This window comes from Anastrepha ludens, chromosome 4 (assembly GCF_028408465.1).
Source record: "Anastrepha ludens isolate Willacy chromosome 4, idAnaLude1.1, whole genome shotgun sequence".
NCBI lineage: Eukaryota > Metazoa > Arthropoda > Insecta > Diptera > Tephritidae > Anastrepha > Anastrepha ludens.
This window is the reverse complement of record NC_071500.1, coordinates 122,485,159-122,505,677: the sequence shown is the minus strand read 5'-3', so window position 1 is coordinate 122,505,677 and position 20,519 is coordinate 122,485,159. Positions and strand designations below refer to the sequence as shown.

Sequence of the window (20,519 nt, the reverse complement as noted above, 5' to 3'; positions counted from 1 at the left end):
CGGTCGTCCCTTGGCAAGGAATGAAAAAAATTATCTGCCGTTCGGCTTAAAATTATAAGTCCCTGAAGGTAAGTATTTTTTCGAGAAAGTGAAATTATGTAAATTTTCTATTTGTTTCAGTAGCCATGAAACATAATACCTTCTGCTCAAATATGAACGAGACGTTATCAATAAAACGTTTCGCGGATGACATATGGCAAAAATAAATTTTTTGTTTTTTGGTAGGACTGTTATAAGCTTGCATGGCAAATTTCAGCGTGATATGTCACATAGTTTGTTTTCTGTGCTACTGTAAACAAGTCAAGCTCGAGTGTGTTCTTCGAATTTAACGATGGAAATTCAAGTTGAATAAAGAATTTGTTTGAAATTTTGTTATTCCAACAAAATTTCGGCTTCAGACGCCTTAAAAATGTTGCAGACAACCTATGGGGACTCTGCTCTATTGCGTGCACGTGTTTTTCAGTGGTACAAATCGTTCAAAGAGGGCCGTACATCGGTTGAAAACTTGCCTCATGAACGTCGTCCAGCAACATCAGTACACGACGAAAACATCGGAAAAGTAAAGGAAATTGTGCTTGAAAATCGCACAAATCGCAAAATCGGTTAACACTGAATATTATTTAGACGTTTTAAAGCGTTTGCGCGAGAACATTCGTCTTAAAAGGAAGGAATTGTGGGACAACAAGTCATGGTGTTTGCATCACGATAATGCACCAGCTCACACATCACGTCTTGTTCGCGATTATTTGAACAAAAATAATGTTAATATCGTTCCGCAAGCACCGTATTTGGTTGATATGGCTCCATGTGACTTTTTCCTGTTTCCCAAGCTCAAGTTGCCGCTCCGTGGAAAACATTTTGACACAATTGAAGTCATAAAAGAGAATTCGAAGAACACACTCGAGCTTGACTTGCTTACAGTAGCACAGAAAACAAACTATGTGACATATCACGCTGAAATTTGCCATGTAAGCTTATAACAGTCCTACCAAAAAACAAAAAATTTATTTTTGCCATATGTCATCAGCGGACCGTTTTATTGATAACGTCTCGTTCATATTTGAGCAGAATGTATAGTCAGAAGTGCAACGATGTGAGAAATGTGTATTGTTATTCGAGAACCTTTCCTGCTGAGTATTGCTTATGTTCGCGACCACATAGCAGTTACCGCACCTACGAAATAGTACTCAACTTGAGAGATCTCATCCTGGAGGTGTTTAGGAGGTCAAAGAAGCGGAGCTTAACAGGTTAACTTGGAAGAATTACAGAGGGTGCTTCCGATTATCGGAGTCCAAGGTTCGTCAGGTTCTTTAGGATCCCTATTGGAGGCCTTGACAGCCGCATTTTGAACAACAATTTTTTTAGTTTTAAAAATTTTTTTCTCTTCATTACTTCTTTGAGGAGCAAAGAGCCTCTACAAGGCTTGGATGCTTACGGTAAGATGCTATCATCTGGTCCTATCATCTGGCTATCATCTGATCATTGGTCCGCAGCTTCGGCTTTCCTAAGGATGCCAATCTAGGGCAAGTTCCGTGATACTGTGGGGTGGTTTTCTAAGAACGTGGCCTAACCAACTCCATTACTTGCTATAAGCTGGCGTAAGATGGGCTCCCGCTCATTTGTCTCCAGAGTTCTTCATTACTTATTATGTCGAGCCAGTATATTCTGGGTATTATCCTCAAGCCTTTGTTGGTGAAGCACTGATGTTGAACAAAATATGATTGCACTGAAAAATATTTCCTGTGATTCCGCAGCGCTTTTGGAGTTATATTAACGTACAAAGATGCATACGAAGTAGTAAAAAGGTACGTCGGTATGCAGAAGGAAATCTCAAGTTAACTGCAGCAAACAAATTAAAAAAAATATGGAAAGTAAAGTCACAGCAAGTTGGAGTTCAACATTTGGACTATTCAAGTCAACAAATTTAAAAAAATATGGTAAGTAAAGTCACTGCAAGTTAGAGTTCAACATACATATGAAGTATTCAATTCTTAAGATAAAACACCAAAAAAGGTTTGCAAAACTAACAAAATAATTTACTCTCTAAAATGTTCCTCTCAATTCGAGCTCCATCTCATTTACCTTAAATTTGCTCACTCAATGAATGCAATCGTTCTATGCTCGTACTTTCACTCAAATCCTTCGTGTGGCTACTGCTGAGATGTTTGTCTGCCTGCTTGTCTACTATTCTGCCCATGAAATTCAGTTCGTCTTACTCAGCTCAGCTTGCTTGAACGTCGTTTTCCAACTTTGCTTTAAATTCGTTGCAAATTTCCACATTTCAAACATTTCACTTTCAAACGGCAAAACAACAACACTAAGCGGCGTTTAAGAAAAAACCAAATCGAATTAAAATAAAACAAAAGTTTTTAAAAACCAGAAATAAAACCTAAAATCTCTATTAAAAGAATTTCAAACCAAACTCAAACCTAAAGTAAAATCACTTTAAGAAAAATTTAATTAAAATATTTGTGCAAGTGAATGTTGGCATTTGCGTGTGTATGTTTATCTGTATGTGTGTTTTCTTGAATGCGTAAAAATACTACGCGCTGCTGTTAGCTGCAAGTTGCGTTCAGACGCGTCAGCCAGTGAGGTAGCGAGAAGTGTTGGCAGTAGGAGCAGAATCAGCAGAAGCAGCAGCAAAAGGACGAACGAAAACAGCCAGTGAAAGTGGAGACGTGTGCGTCGCGTGTGGTGATATAACAACCGCTTAATTTTTCATTTCGTGTTTTTTTGCTGCATAGTAAAAGTGAGACTATTTTTCAACTGCTGTGCGGTTCGGAAAAAGGCATTGTGGTAATTGGGGAAAGGACGTTGAAGAAAGTAAATTTAATAATAACAACAAATTGTATGCTGATTATAACTGTAGAAATAAGCTGTATTGTGGATAAAATTTGCATATTTGTAAATACATAAAATATTGGTTGGCATGTAAGTATTTATGCTCGCATTTGGCAAACTACTTTCCTGCAATTTTTGTTTACTTTAAAATGTCTATTTACACACTTACTCATGTTTTTATTCCTTACTAATATTTGTCCAGCAATTAGCTCCTAGCCAATTGCAATTAATTTGTTGACTTTGCTTAAGACGCTTTTAACTTTGAAATGCGTGACACTGTGAGGCACGCATATGACACACAGCCATCAGAGCATAAAGGTAAAGATCATTAGTATCCTCAGGACAATACATATTTACATATTTACAAGCGGACAGTTACTAAAATAAGCCTATATGGCTTGGCTTGGGTTATTGAAGAAATTCTAATGCTCCATATTCATAATATTATTTTTTTTGCAAAAATATCTTTTATTAATAATAAAACTGACGTTAAAGCGATTATAAAAAATTGCATATACCTTTTATTAAAAAAAAAATACTCATCACTATTAGGGTGATAATAAAAATTTTATATTTAATTTAAGAAAAAAGTTCTGAGAGAATAATTTAATTAAAAATTGGATATAACTTTAATTTTAAGAAAAACTAATAATTGCTATTAGGGTGGTAATTAAAATTTTATACAATTTAATTTTATTTTTGAAAGAAAAATATTTTTAACCTTAAGGCGGTTGTCCTTTATTTCCTTTAGTCCTTTATTTTGGTACGAAATAACCCTTTGAACCTAATATAACCCCTTTAAGATGGTTGCAGAAAATTTCATAAAAACTTTATTTTTGCAAGAAAGAAATTTTTTAATTATATTGTAATATAAAAATCTTCAAAGTGGCTGTATTTAGTTTCATACAGTTTTATTTCATAAGAACAAAGACTTTGAGAATAATATAACCGACTTTAAGGTGGTTTTAAAAACTTCGTATATAACATATGGGCTAAAAAGTCCGAGACCTAACAAAGAAAACTTTTTTTTATTCAAAATTAGCTTCATTTCTCAACGTAATTTCTATCAAGATCAACGCAATCATGCCAGCGCTGCTCTAACATTTCAATACCACTTTTGTAGATCGATTTATCTTATTCTCAGGGAGCCAAATCTGGTGGATTATGGGGGCAATTCGAAGTTCAATTCATATAGTTTAGCCATTGATTCGCCACTATTATTCTCATAGTTAAATGCTCATATAATATAAAGCCGAAACGTTCTCCTGATATCTTTACGATGTCAGCTAACTCTCGCAAATTCACTTTTCGATTATTCAAAACGACTTTGTGGATGTTTTCTGTGATTACCGCTTCATTTGGACGTCCACCGCGTTGTGCATCATCGGTGTCTCTACGACCACGTTTGAAGCTAGCAAACCACGTTTCATTGTTGTTTTTGATGGAGCGGAGTTCCCATAACACTTTTCAAGCCATTGCTTTGCTTGAACGGTATTTTTCGCCATCACGAAACAGTATAAAATTAAAACACGAAATTCTTTCTGTTATTTCGAGCAACTTTATACAATTATTACAAACAAAAAAATGATATATTCGAAAGATGAACTTCAACTATTAAAAAACAGGATAGATATGAAAAGCGACTTGTGTTTTATTTTCATTTGCGCATTTTCTCAATATACATGCCCTGGCGCATAAGAGCCATCATAGAAGTGAAAGAAAATGTTACAAAGTATTGACCAGAACTAAATAATTTTAACTGCATATCTTTTATTTATCGCGGAATTTATAGAAATTTCTATTGTATTCTCATATAAAACATTTCGGTGGCGGACCATGGATATTTTAACAGGTCCCGGCACCGTCTCATAAAGCTCGGGTGAATTAAGAATGGGAAAAAAATAACGTTCCGAACTTCCCAACGTTCACACAATGGCTCTCAAATTCACCAGACCCGAATCCGATGGATTATTCTCTTTGGACCATTTTGGAGAGCAAGGTCCGAACTAAAAGATTCACCAGTCTCAAGGCGGTGAAAAAAGCCATTGCCCGCGAGTGGGCCAAAATACCTGCAAGTCACATTCGAGCAGCTTGTGATTCGTGTCTGGACCGTCTCAAGGCCATAGTAAAGGCAAAAGGTGGTCATATGGAGCAAAAGTAAATTGATTCTTAATTTTGCATTTCTTGCACACATTTTTTACTTTGAATTCAATAAAAGTATTTTCCAAACAAAATGTATGGCCTTTTTAATTGATTACAGTTCGAGTGCCTGACCTTGTAGAATTATAGCCTTATTCGACGAAAAAAATGTTTTATTAAAACCAACTTCTTCAAAAAATAAATTAACCCATTTATGTCTTTAAAATCATAGATTAATTAATTTTTCCGTATATATTTTATGCTTTTTTATTAAATATTCAACTTATTCAAGTTATTATTTGATTACATTTCATATTTTAGCGGCATTTAAAAATTTGGCATATGCCGGTTGTAGCCTGCTGTCGTCAAAGTGCTTATACTATTCGGCATAATCCTGTCCACTGCAACGCTTACAACTTGATAAAAGTCATACAAAAGACATACAAATTAGCTAAATTTGTTGAATGTTTGTATGTAATTGTAATGTGACAAGTTCACTACTTCTACTTTATAAAGTATATCCCTTGATTGAAAATCTAGAAAACTCTAGTGCGATTTTTTTATGATAAGTATTTTTTACTAATTTAACGCGTAATTACGCTCATAAATAATTATATGCTTATCTGTCTTGAACAATAGGTATTGATATTGAGAATAAACCAGCATGCTTTAGTCTTTATCCTTTAGAACGTGAAATAATAAGCCACACATTTCATATTTAATCAGAAATAACTAATCAAACAAACTATTCATATACGAGTATTCAGCTGACTTAAGCGAGAGAAATTTTTTGGCAGCTTAACTTTTTGTTGGTTGCTAAGGAAATCCGCAAAAGCTGCGTGTAAAAATTCAGGGGACACAAAAGCGAAAGAAAAGAAAAAAAACTACATACATTGGTGACTAATAGCTGAGCAAATCCTTTGCATGTCATTACCAGCGGAATTTCATAGCTATAAACAAAGATTGCGTAAGTGGCCAGGGACAGCAGAAATACTTAAAATGAGAAAAAGAGTTAATAAACAACTAGAAACATAGCGAAACTAGCTTGATAAATGACAATCTTTATAGTTTGCTTTATGGCAGATTTTTTCACAAAAATGCTGTTCTTCAGCTAATTCCTCTATTTATTTTATAGTTTGGAATATGAATGGATAGTTTCATCGGAAAATTAGCACGCGCTGTGGTATCTACAAAATATATGAGTGTATATATATACATATATGTATATATGTGGCATCTTTCCCGCAATTGATATCTCCTTTCCGTACTTTGCCTGTAGCATTTATTCGTTGGTTATTTTGCTACAGGTCACACTGGAAAGGTTCATACACATTTATAAGTACGTGCAATATAGAAATGTCCTGCCTGAAAAAAACGTGCTGGAAAGCTGTTAGTGTACTTAAAGTCATACCTGCTATGCGTTCCTTTTCTTCTTCACACCCTAATGTTTACTGAAACTTTCCTTTATTAAAAGTTTTAAATGTTTTTAGGTCGATGAACTTTACACAAATTTGTGTTTCCGCAATCTTATTCAATTTGAAAGGTAATCAAACATATTTAAATTTTTGTATTAATATGTTAATTTTGCGACCATTTCGCTGATTGTGTTTGGAAGAGGCATTGAAAATGTAATCAAACATAATAATTTGGGCAAGTATGGGCGAGCTTTAATATATCGAACGGTGCAATAATTTCGGATATTTCACTTGTTTAATACAATAATTTTTTATTAATATTTGATTAAATACGTCTTGAAATTATTTTACTAATTTATTTAGTAAAATCTGTTTTCAGTAGTTTAGTTTTTGTATCCATAAGAGACTACATGGCTTAGCAACTACATGATAACTCAGAGTTCTCCAGGAGGTACATTTTACATTTCCTATTAATTTATATGCCATAAAAAGTGAACCGTTTTACAGCTGTTCGATTTGTTTGGTTTCGGTTGCGACATAACTGCATAAGACTATGAGATGGACCGTAGTTGTAAAGCGTACCTTGCAATACCTTACCAAACTAGTAATATTAATGTGCAGAATTCTTACTCCCTAAATATACATGAGTGGAGAAAAATTGTTGATGAAGCTATGGTCCACCACGGATTGTGGAGCTAAGAAGAAGAAGAAATATACATAACTTCATCGCAGAAATCAGATAAGATGAGGGAAGAGGGTGCTCGAAGTATGGACTAAATAAACTGCATACTATTGAATATCAATAGAACTGCAGAGTTAGGAACCTAGTAATAATACTTGTTTGGTGGACGTTAAGCCGGCAGCGAGAAGATAATAAAGTAAGTGTTCTTGCAAACTGCTAAGCATAATTGAATATTTCAAAGATATGCCCACTGATTCGAAATAAGATGCCCAATTCACTAGAAAAGCTATTCTGCCAATAGTTAGTGAAGTTGGCGTCTCAACACCAAGCTACCCAAAGTAGTTTGCTGCTGTTTAGGATAAAAGGAAATACCTCGAGGAAATGTTTAAAACATATTAGTAGTATAGTAAATATTTTCAGTTGTGATTAGTTTACATCGAGTGTAGGAACCGAGGAGAGCGATAGTGTTACACAAACTGGTGGTGAGCTTGTTCCCGTGTTAATTTATTAGAGGTTTTTAGCTCTTAAAGATAAAGTTTTTGAGCTTTGTGGCTTCATTGTAGAGGTAGAACATAATGCCAATCAGTGGAGGAGTCATCATGGGTTAGTATTAGTGTTGTAACACATTTTTGTGAAACATTTTTGAATTTACCATATAAAACGTTTTTAATGAAAATTTAATAAAAAGTTACGCGTTAGTCACTTAAATAAGGAGCAAATTCAAATTTGACTGAATAATGACTGGTTCATCAGCATTAGCATCATCAGCACTGCCAGCTTAGAGATCTGCCAAGGTATAACTATACAGAGCCAGCAGATGTTACTGTCTTGGTTTGAAAGAGGCAACGGAATGGGAAGAACTTTCTGCATGAACAAAAAATGTGCTCTACATATCTTTCAACCTGCCCTTGATTTCATATTTTTGAGATAAATTTTCGTTACCATGTAACATCTGTGGGTTGTGAGAGAGCTGATAAGCTGTGTAAGCTCTGTGTTGGCTTGTAATCTTTCGTATGCAACTATTGTGATACGGAAAATGACCTTATTACTCATTAACCATGCATGAGTATGGAAATCAATAAAACCGCAGAGTGCAGTTTCAGAATCGAGCACTTAAAACAATTGTTTGGTGCTACATGCTTCGAGGAATTGCATTTTGGGAGATTTAGTGTTAACCAAAACCGAAAAACTATTGCAGCACCTTTTGGATGAAGCAGAAATTCTGTCTGCGTCATTTTATACAAAAAAGTCATGCATGTTATTATCTGCTTAGAATTATTGTATTAAATTTGATTTCAAGAAGCGATACCACAATAATATATAGGCATGCCATTCGAAACGAAAGCTAAGCAATTTCTGATTAAGCTAAGCTGCTATCTGATATTCTGCAAAGTCAAGAGGAAGAAGTTTTTGGATGTTAAGTAAATTCAGTACAGTGCCTTCTCCAAAGCAGGCCACTATATAATAACTCCGTACAGCAGAATAGTTTCGTAAGAACTGTCCACATATTTAGTAGCAGATGGATTTTACTTCGGAATTTTTGTTTACGGAACCTTTACCAGTACAGGTACAAGTTAATAAGCCTTCTTGTACGCAGGCAAGTAGGTAGAAGTGCTATTCGGTCTTTGAACCAACTCACTTAGACCGTTGCCAATATATTGTGATACCACAGTAACAGTTTATCTGCTACGCTTCGCTAAACTATTTTGCTATAAAGGAAAATCCTTTGATCTGGCTGACACTTATATCCCTAAGGTCATCAATATGATTCAAGAATAGTAAACCAAAGTATCTTAACCTAGTGACATGCTTCGCGGCACAGTAACAGAGAAGATATATAATGGACACTTCTTTCTCCTCATTCTTGCAGCTTTTGCAATAAACGAAATGAGGTACGTTCAATCTTTGACCATGTCAATCTAGAAGACAGTGGCCTATAATCAAATTAATTAACATAGCGACGTATTTCTTAGACCTTTTAAGTAGCGCTTTTTAGCGCCCTTCGTTCCATTTTGGCCAAATTCTTATGGTAGCGTTACTTGTCAGACTACCAACCCATTTCCTGATGGCTAAAGTGACTGTTATACTTGTACCACGCAGTTCGTAGGTTGAGAGGGGTATACTCACAATCTCCGTACAAAAAGGGAGGCGGTATGTCACTATGCCCTCACCCATATCAAATGGATGCGGAAATATTGTATTACGACATCTCGTAAAGAAAAGCGAGCATTGATGGAGTTAGCGACAACCGGGGAGAGATTTAATCGCCGCTTCGCTATTAGATTAAATATGGTCTTTTCTAGCTACTTCATTAAGAGCTAGAATTTTAGTCTGAAATACGCAGTGATTAGGAAACACGAAACGCTTACTTTTAGATCCTTTTCTAACTAAATATCGAATTTCCTTCCAGGTCAGTTACTTATCCGGAAATAACGTCCAAAAATTCAACTTAATTTACCTTATTCAGGAGTAAAGAACGAAACAATCTAGACAATTTAAGCAGAACATACTGCTATGTACCCGGTAACCGATGGTGAAAAGTCCTTATACACTGTCAACATTCGTTCTTAAAGTTCCTTTGCTTTTAAGCCTTCCAAAAGTAAAAATTCAATCACCGCATGATACTTGAATTTGTACATTTTAGTAGCAACGCTCTTCCCTATCAAACCGCGAAATTTATTGAACAACCCAGTATTAAAACATTGACACATTTTTTGTAAAAAACGGTTACGCCTCGACCGGAAATGGTTACCCACTAACTGTATTTCTGCCATAAAAAAGAGGCTAAGATAAACCTCTGCGGCACACAGCAGAAATGAAATCAGGAGTGTTACTTAACTCCTATTATGGCTGTATGTGTCAGTCTATTACGAGTATTAATAATCCCCTCGTGCCTCATAACAGGTAACTACATTCACTGACTTTGTTAAGATGCAAGTACAGATTCTATAAATACAAACATATTTTCACCGCCTGATGTCACCTAGCAATTGTACTATCTCATTTCTCTACACACACCTTCTTGATTTACTTATACTGATTTGCGCGCACACCCAGTCGTATACGTAACCTGAGTGTCAACACGCCTCAGCGCGGTGTCGCTCGCGCACTTGCACCTGTAATAAAGCAATATGTTTTATACTGCACTCAGCTATGTTATGCTTTATTAATTCTATGCAAATAATAAATTCTGCGCAATTTATGAAATCGGAATAAACAGGAAAACTTTATACCTTTATGAAACATACACTCAAAGGCATGCAAAGTGTTGGCGATGTGCAGAAATTTATGTATAAAAGTTTATGAAACTGATTAGCATATTTTACGCATGAACAGACTGTTGTACAAGTACATTGATGAAAATTGGGGAATAGTCTTAAAGGAGAAAAATTTGGTAGAATTATGAAAATTACATTTCGAAGAAATAAAATTTGGGGGAATAATGCAATATTAAACAATAATAATAAAAAACAAATCAACAACTATTAATGGTAAAACTGGCATTAGCAGGCATTGCTTATTTGGTTTGCATGCTTGCTTCCATGTACAAGCACATTAACGCATGTAACCAAATTTAATTTTTTACTCTAATTTCTTCCGGTCTCAGCAGAAGAAATACTTTCCGTCACACGTCGTGCGCAATTAAAATAATTTGTTGGCCATAATTTACCAAATTTTCTTATAATTTCACACAAACGAAAACCAGAAATTGCAGCGCATTGAAGAAAGTTCGCGGAACAACATTTGGCACAAAGTCTGTGAAGTGGTCATAATTATGAGTTTGAAGAACCAATTAAACCATATAGGAAAATATATTTCTTGCTACCTCAAAGTTAGTGAGTCTAATGCTAATATTAAAAACGCGACTTTCAACCACAGAAAAAAGAAATTCATAGTAATAAAAAAGTAGAGTAATTTTACTCAGAGGAGCAATTATTTCGCAGAACTAAATATCGGAGCGTGGAACTCTCTGCACTTTGTGACACTTGCAATAGTTGCTTATTTGCCAAGCTGTTTCACTCGGAGTTACCGTCGCTACGAGCTCACAAAAACCCAAAAAACATAAAACAGAACAAAAACACAAACTACCAATTTCACATTCATTTTCAGTGACATTAATTAACTTAATACGCTTTTAGCACTCGCACTCAAAATATTTGCCTTTTTGCTTCTTTGCTTCTAAACGTAGGGCAGACTAATTAGCTGAGAATTTTGTGGCCGCAGTTTGTCAGGCAAATAATACCAAAGCTGCTGGCCTTGAAACTAAGTATCAAAAGGAAATTCCAATATGGCAAGAAATTTGGGCAGTTTGAGCAAATTCTTAGTATGTAAGGATGTAAGGAGCATTTTAGGGCTTTGGGGCAAACACTAGGTGTTAAATATGGAAGAAAACCGGCTTATTGACACTTTGTATGTATATAATTAAATAACATAATATATGTAGTAAGTGAAATGCTGCTCAGGGGGAAATATTTGCTTGGTCAAGGAGGCCAAAACAAAAGAAAAATTGCTTTGCACAACAGCTCGAGATGATAAATATTTCAATTCAACTCGGTCTCGACATGTCGTACTCTCTCTCGCATCAGAGCAGTATGTAAGAATGTGTCGTTGTAATTATGGGAACAATATCTGAAATATAAAATATGCTTGTATAGCGTGGCGTAAAATACATCATCCAATAGGTAGGTAGGTAGACTCTCACTCCCCAAGTACCACTTAAGCGCCGCTTTGATCTCATTATTAGACGTCCAATAGTCAGATATCTACAGTCGGCCAGAGCTGAGCAGAGAAAGTGCTCAACGGTCTTATTTTCTGAAATGTCCCCACAGCTTCTGCAATGGAGGCAAAATTGTGAACCCAGTATTTTTGCGTGTGTGCCGATCATCCAATGACCAATAAACATAACTAGGAGCTTGGAAACTGAATGAAACCGATGACTGGGTGGGGACCCCTGAGGCCAATTCAGTTCCATTCCTGGCGAGCTCATCAGCAATTTCATTTCCTTCCATGTCCCTATGCACTAGAAACCAGATCAGAAAAATTTTACCTACACACCAAAGATATTTGACTAATTTCACACGTCGTCAGAGCCTTGATAGCAGCTTGACTTTCGAAAAAAATTTTCATATCTTCCTCGCTTCGCCGTGCCCTAAGCATACTACAATCCCGCATGATTGCAAAGATTTGTGCCTGAAAAAGACTAGCAGTATTCGAAAGTTTTAAGGAAATAGATAAATTGGATAATTTAGAGAAAACCCTTGCTCTGAATTCCGATTCCGTCTTGGGGCCGTCAGTGAAGACATAAGTAACAACCTCGGCCCCTCGTTCCAATCCTACATGATTGGAAAGATTGCCCTGGTACGATACTCAAACTCCAGTTTGCGGGTAGAGGGATCTGTAGGAAGGTCAGGGAACTTTAGCACCGAAGTTCAGTTAACTGCCCAAAAATGAGACTATGTCTTTTCAAACTTCAGAAGCGATAGAAATAACATGAAAGTTGATGGTGCAAAACGATAACAATGGCAGCGCTGGGACAAGTTCTTCATGCTACTTGCTACATTCTACCCCATCGGAAGATTTATAATTTTCACAAATTGCGTCGTGCGTCAGTCATATTTGGCACTTGAACTAGAAAGTGGCAGCATACAAGCAGACAAGTTATAGAGTTCGTGAAGGTCAAAATGATGATGTTCATCACCGAACCATTTTTTAATTCCAGTTTATTATGGAAGCTAGACCAGGAAAAATTAAATATTTCAATCATTTTAAACCCAGTGGTCTTTAACTTATTGCATTTTAGGTATTGCTACTTGAAATGAATCAGTTTCGGAATCACAATAATATAGCTCGGTGGCCATCTCCTAACGGTTTTTGCGTATTTACTATTCGACAGGCCCTGGGTTAGAACTTTGCGTTTTCTATGTAGCCCGCGATATTGATATAAATGCCATGAACTGAAAAATGTGATGAAATAATAATTACTAAATAAACAAAAATATAAATAATTTCTTCAATTTTCGTTGAGTTTTATTTAGGTATAAGGAAAATCTGCGGTCTTATTGAACCTTCCACAATGCCTACTCATAGCACACAAAATTTAGCTCTTAAAGTGTCCATATTTTTCCTAAATCCCTATTTATACCACCAAGTGTTTGTAGAGAATGCCACCATACACACAAATGGACCGCAAAACTTTACCTGTTTGCAGCTGACACCAACTAATTTTGATTAGCGTGAAAATATGTGACAAATGTGCAGGGAATTCGAAGTGATGTGGAAAGCTGAAGAGTAGCAGCCCACAACAAAAATAAAATAACCAAGCTAAAAAGTATGCCAACACTATTTGCAAACAAAGTTTATTTTGGTCCACAATTGCAGTTACCGCTGTGGTATAATATTTGCAAGGTAAACTAGTGGAACTTGCCGTTTATTTGCGATGAGCTGAATGGCTGTGAAATGCCAACAAACGGCCACAAAAGGCCAAAGGAAGCTGGGAATTTTTGGTTGAGCGAATTTCCGATGAAATTTAAAATGTGCAAGCAAACACAAAAGTACGTACTTTGCCCATACAAACACAGCGAGGGTACATATTCGGTACTTTTGGGAGCTAATTTAAAATGCCCATTGCCGCTCCTGATATTGAAACTGATCATGATTAAATATTTTATGGTTAGAGTGTGTTAGTGGAGTCACCTCGTAAACAGAAGTTTGTGCGGGCATTTGAGTTTAAATAAAAAATAAATACATTTAAGATGAGTGAATGTACAACACAACAAATCCTCTATGCCGGTGAGTTGCTGAGTTATTCAGTAGTTGATTTGACTAAAGCGGGCGGAGATTACTACTTGTCCAACGATACGATTTACGTGCTGAAGTTAATTTTTTATTTAAATAGTAAATGCCACTTTAAGTGATTACCCTAAATTTTGAACTAATATCCTTATGTTAAAATAATTTTCTTTCAGCTTTATGAAGGAGAACTGAAGCTATGCGTGAAAATTGAGTTTAAGCTGTGTCTCACAATTTCGAGCAGTATATCGCTTACATGGGCCAACAGTTTTAAGCCCGCTGCGGACGGCAGATGAATTTTTATGAGGATCTTTTTCATGACAAAAATAAACTCCGCCGAGAGGAGACCGCTATTAGAAAAAACTTCTTCTTTTCTATCATTTTATGCCTCATTTATGTGTCTAATTTTCCGGGGTAATGTATTCCAAAAGCGGCTGGAGTTCACAAAGTATTGACATTCAGTCACCACATAACTTCTTCTTCTTGATTGGTACGATAAACGCTACACACGATTTTGGTCGAGTTTAACAAAGCACAGCAGACATTTCTTTCTAGGGCTAAACGGCGCCAGCCGGACGCACCAAGTGATCCTGATCTTTTCAACGGCAGAGAGACCTTCTTCTTCCTTTGCTAACACCAGCTGATACCGCATGGAATACTTTCATAGCCGAAGCACTTGTACACATTCGGACGACATGATCTAGACAGGGGAGCCACTGATGCGCTAAGTCTATGTCATCGTACAGCTCATACAACTCATTGTTTTATCGGCTACGATATACGCAAAGGCTCAAGAATCTTCTCAGATACTTTGCTCTCTAGAAAAAACGGCAAAATATTGGAATTTATATCACGCAGCCAAAATAGGCTTAGTTCAGAGCGGTGTGTGCAGCACATGCAACGAAGCGAATGCTAAGCGTACTTTGGAATACCTACTTTGCCACTGGCCTGCTCTTTGTAGGACTCGACAAATGTGTCTAGGATCACCACATTTTTACACGTTAGCTATTGTTTGTTATTGTTTTATGTCATTCTTGCGAAGAAGTGCATTGAGAAATACTATAGGTACATAAAATAATAATTCGACTACAAATGCATAGCACTGTTAACACAGAGTCTTTTACATTAAAGGGCTCATCGGATGTTGTCATCGTCCAAGCCTCTGCGCCTTTCAATAGATCGGGCATGATGAGGGACTTATAAAATTTTAGTCATTAAGCCTCTTACTAAATAACATCTATATGATATAAGAAAATTATAACTGTCAACAGTGGCGGGTGTGCCGATACAAAAGTGCACCCATTGTTTGCTTGGTGACCGAAAGCATAAGAAACTCGTTTTGTGCTCGTTCATTACTAGACCCATTCGGTTGGCTGCTTTATCCAGCTTAAAACAAGCAGAAGTAAAAGCGCGGGCTTTAAGACCAATGATGTCAATATCATCGGTATACGCCAGCAATTGTACGCTTTTATTGTATAATAAATGGTGCCTCAGCGATTAAGTTCTACGGTTCGCACAACCTTTTCCAGCATCAAGTTAAAGAAGTCACGCGACAACGGCTCACCCTGTCTGAATCCTCGTTTGGTATCAAACGGCTCGGAGAGGTATTTTTCAATTCTGACGAGATTACTGGTACTGTTTAACGTCATTTTCAGTTTCTTTTTCACTGCTGTGACGTGTTGAGCAGTCCATAGACTTTAAAGCATACCATATACTTTTTCTTTACACCGCTGAAAATCTGGTTACTCCACGTCAAAGTTCTATCAAATATGACCTCTAAATTGTTGATAGTGTCAAAAGTTTGATCAAAGCTAATGGACTTACATATTTTTAAAGATTATTTTGAAATTTCGTTTATTGCATAATATATTTTATATTAATAGTTTTTAGGTCTTAGACTGGATTTCAAATTTTAATTTTATTGCTTGGGTTATTGCTTTACTGTTTAAACTCCATTTCACAATTTCGAGCTCAATTCAAGTTTTCTGCATATAATTTTTTGAGCTGAAGTTCTTCCTACCTGACTTGAAGGTGTTAACAAATGTTAATTGATTTTATCCATACAAGTTGAGCTTACGTCTCTTCTCCTAATTTTGACTTCAATCTCGACTTTTTAGTCCCTACAATTCTTTGGCATGTTTCAAAAGCTCTATCTCACACTTTCGATCTCTAATGCACTTTGGTGAGCATCAAATTCTTAAGTTTAATCGAAAAGTTGCATCTTCTTACCTGAGTTGAAACACCGTCTTTTAATACAATTGAAGTAGGGGCCTTAATTATTCTAGAACAATGCGTCAAATTGATGATTCATCATTCAGAATTACTACCTTTGTTTTGTAATTCTTCACACTTAAAGTGTGTGACAAAAATCCACTACTTCTTTACTAAGGTGAATTATTTTAATTGCTTGCCATTAACATCATTTGTTCGTGAACCTTCATAAAGCCTTCAATGAAGCGTAGGGAACGGAGTACTTTGCCTTTTTATTGCTGTGACATTTGCGATTGTTGTGGTGCTACCGAGTCGCGCGGTTCATTGGAACTCTAATTACGGAAAGGTGTAAGAAGAAGTCTTAGCTTACTTAGACCAAATTTACATGCACTCGTACAAATTGTGTGTGTCATTTGAATAATATGCGGTCATTGCACGTTCGTATACTTACACAGACGCAGGCAGACGCATAAAAGTCACTGCGTGATTGCCATTCACAGCCATTATTGTTTAGCTATTTTTATTTTTATTACTCACAGTGATTTCACCAATTAGGCTGTTGTATTTATTTGTTTATTGCTTATTGACTTGCGTGGAGCAAAGTAAAGAATAAAACACAAGGTGGTGCAAAATTAGTCATCCTATCGGAAGATTTATAATTTTCACAAATGCCGTCGTACGTCAATTGCATTTGACATTTGTGAGCTACGCATCTGCAGTATACAAACAAGAAAGAAAAGGTGCCCGTGGTCTAACTAAAGAGTTACATTACTTGTTTTTATTTGGATAATTAATTTTGCGTCACCTTTTAGCTATGATAGTATGCAATGCATCATTCCAATGGGAAAGGTAAAGTTTTCATTGGAAATACTAATTGACTTTATATCGGGTGTTTTTTAAGAGCTTGAGAACTTAAAATGATAACACAAAACAGAAATATTGTTGAAATGTTTTTTTTTTTGACGTGATAACGTCTTATAATTCGATTTAACAGGCTGCACGCACGAAAAAATGTGTCGTTACCTTGCTCATTAGTGTTACCTTGCTCTTTAGTGTTACCTTGCTCATATGTAGTTACCTTGCTCATTAGTGTTACCTTGCTCTTTAGTGTTACCTTGCTCTTTAGTGTTACCTTGCTCATTAGTGTTACCTTGCTCATATGTAGTTACCTTGCTCATTGCATTGAATGAACGGCCGTATTTACTGGTGCGTAAAAATACTGAAAGCAAAATTTAGAGGTGCCTACGCATTTCATACAAGTGGATTAGCTGAACTAAGCAAATACAACATGCATGCTTTAAGAGTCCCATATTTTATATTATACTTTCATCTGAGTTACAATTTGCGCTAGCAAAACCTCCTATTTAAAAGTAAAAATTAATTCCCAGTTGTGGTCAATTAACATTCCGCACACTCAAAAACATTCATCCCATATTTAGTCTACTTACAGGCACGCGCTATGCCGGTTCATTGGCCATATTTGATTAAAATACGATGTACACAGCAAAAAATGCGACTTGACCAGAAACACGCGGCTACTGCCACTTTTAGTATTTTTAATAATATATATAAAAATTAAATTTTGTGTGCGCATAGCCTATGAAGAGACTTATTGTACCCTTCCAAGGGTGATAGATTACTAGGTTTGGTAATCTGCTATGGTGAACAGAAATAAAATTGGGAGAGTAACTTCGGCTGCCACTTCAATGCAAACTCTCAACAGAGTTCTGCCCACTCTAATTTCACACTGCGCTGGATTTTTCGAATATCACAAACACAATATTCGTTTTTTGAATGTTATTAAGTTGGTAATGTTGGCAATGCAATCGCTGGTGGGCTATAACATTCATGCATCTCACTTTAGGTCCAAAGTTCAAATCTTGGCAGAGGTAAACAACATTTTGTAATAATTTTTTTCGTTTTAAATGCTATACATATTCGAATATTAATTTATTGTAATTTAAATATTGCAAAGGTAACTTTATATTGGTTTTGGAAAATTCACATGTCCGATATCGAACTAGAACCAGCGCCTTCAGAATCTTAAGCTGCTGTCTTTATACAAGTATATGTCACTTTAGTCATGTGTGAGTGGAGTGCTTATTTCCGTTTTCTTCTGTGTCTTGTTACTTTCAAGCTTCGAAGAAGTGATCCGAAATTGTCGAATTAATATCCAATTATACCCTACAGGGACTAATTCCGGAATACTTCTTTTAGAGTTTAGTCGTACAATTTTTTACAGAGTATCGCACGAGCCATATACACATACACACTGACACACTGGGTTTTTCGCCCTTACACTTTTGCGTTTACTTGGTAAGCCTTCATGGTATCAATTATGTCAGCTAAGTTTATTGACCGCTTTTATATTTTCGTTCACGATTCACGAACAGCCTTTAATATTCGCGTTTAGTGTAAATAAATTTCCACAAATACTTGCCTGAATGTGTTGTTGCTATTTTTATTACTTGCCACTTTGCTACTTTTACTTTATTTTCTCTTATTTATTCGTGTGTGTGTGTGTCTTTGTGCTTTTCATGTCATTTAATGTCGGGCATTGTTTGCATAGAGCAGAACCCACTGAGAATAACCCTCTGGCCCTCTTGTCGTCGCAATTTTATTTGGGCTCATGTTTCGCTTTTGTGGTCACTGGTAGCTGGTAGCTGGTGTTTGGCTGTTGTGGCTACTGAATGCAAAACTGGGGCTTTTCTGTGAAAACAAGAGACTGTTGCATGGGTTGCTGTTATATGAATTGCTCTTTTGCTTATATTTAATACATAATTGCAGTTGTTCTTATTGTTGTGCGGACATAAGTGCTGCTTAGCCTTTTTTGGTGGCTACTACAATGACAGATTTAAAGCTACGCCGTATGCATTGCCCTTTGACGGGTTTTAAAATTATGTTTTGAGTTTGAGTTCTAAATCTTTATAACCTGAAATATATCTAAATATGTATGTGCATCGTGTAATTTTTTTATTAATTACGCGGCACAGAAGCAAAATAAATAAACAGGAAAAATAAATAAGGCCGCAACTTATGGTGAAGGAGGTCAAGGAATTACATCCGTCATATATTGATTTAAAAATTTACGTCTAAATCTCATTTTTGGTGGTAAAAGATTTTTATATCCTGCTTTATTTACTTTTCCTTACTTTCTGAGCATATTTTATACGTTAAATGTATGGATGTTGTGACTTTGTAAGCCATTTCCTCCAGGAAAAGATATCAAAAAATAATTTAGATGCAAAGTGAAAAATGATGACCCGAAGTATGCCTTCAGGAGAAATATTAATGAAACCTTTTGAAATAAATACAATTTTGTTGCACAATGTTGTGACAATGGAGTGTCGAGATCAATCTTTTTTTTCGTAATACGTTGTCGATGTATTTCCTTACCGCGTTCCAGCTGTCCCTGCGATCGTGCTGATTTGCTGATTATGTTGCTCGGTGCGATGTCGCCAATCTGCTCCCTCGTAGCATTTCTTTCCGCAAGCCATCTGTTACAACTAAAAAACGTGTGTTCAGCGTCATCGCTCGATGCTTCGCAGCATATCCACTTGGAATCGGTTACCTTGCCCATACGGTATGGGTAACTCCGGAAGTATTTGTGGTCCGAGAGGAACTGAGTTAAGAAGTAGTTGATTTCTCCCGTGTCTCGAGCTGGTATGACCGCCACTATATCGTCCGCGCATCCCACTAAATATGTTTCTTCTGGCATTTCTATGCTCAATATCTGATCGTAGCTCAGATTCCAGAGATCGGGGCCGATAATGGATCCTTGAGCTGCGCCAGACGTTATCGCTCTTTTGTTTTCTGACCATTTGGTGTGTCGTATAACAGTTCGCGCTCGCTAAGGTAGCTCTGGAGAATCCTTAGCAGGTATGCAGGTATTCGAAACCTTTCTCGTAATGCCTTTATAATGTGTGTCCATCGGCTGTTAAATGCGTTTCGTAGATCAAGCGTTGCCAGGACGGTGATGCTGTTCGGGTAGTGGCGTGTGCGTTGAGCGTTGCTTACTACCTCCTCTATTGCGCCAAAGATTGATTCTCCGCGTCGGAAACCGTATTGTCTTGCTGAAAATCCTCCTGCTCTCTCAACAGACTCTACAAGTCTACGCTGTATGAGTTTTTCAAGGAATTTGCCGGCGCTGTCCAGCATGCAAAGCGGACGCCAAGCCGACGGTTGCGCTGGGTCACCCTTACCCTTACTGATCAGCATCAGTTTCTGTATTTTCCACAGCTCAGGGAAGATGCTTTGAGCAATGCATGCATTGTATGCTCGATGCATCACATCTGGTCGGCTTTCACCAACAAGTTTGAGTGCTTCAGCTGGGATGCCATCTGGACCTGTAGCTTTGTTTCTTTTGAGGCATCTTGCCTCTGTTTTAAGCTCGTCCTCGGTGAAGGGTGGGAGCATCTTGTCACCTTGGGGTTCTCAGTGCC

The 20,519-nt window shown here is 36.6% G+C and overlaps 1 protein-coding gene across 1 annotated transcript in view; it reads left to right on the top strand.

The window, feature by feature from the left end:
• The first annotated feature begins 2,569 nt into the window (after positions 1-2,569).
• Positions 2,570-20,519, top strand: part of LOC128860937 (tyrosine-protein phosphatase vhp-1) — a 146,305-nt gene continuing 128,355 nt past the window's right edge. The window contains exon 1 of the mRNA XM_054098738.1: positions 2,570-2,931. The gene's annotated coding sequence lies outside the window, so the exon portion shown is untranslated. The remainder of the gene's footprint in view (positions 2,932-20,519) is intronic.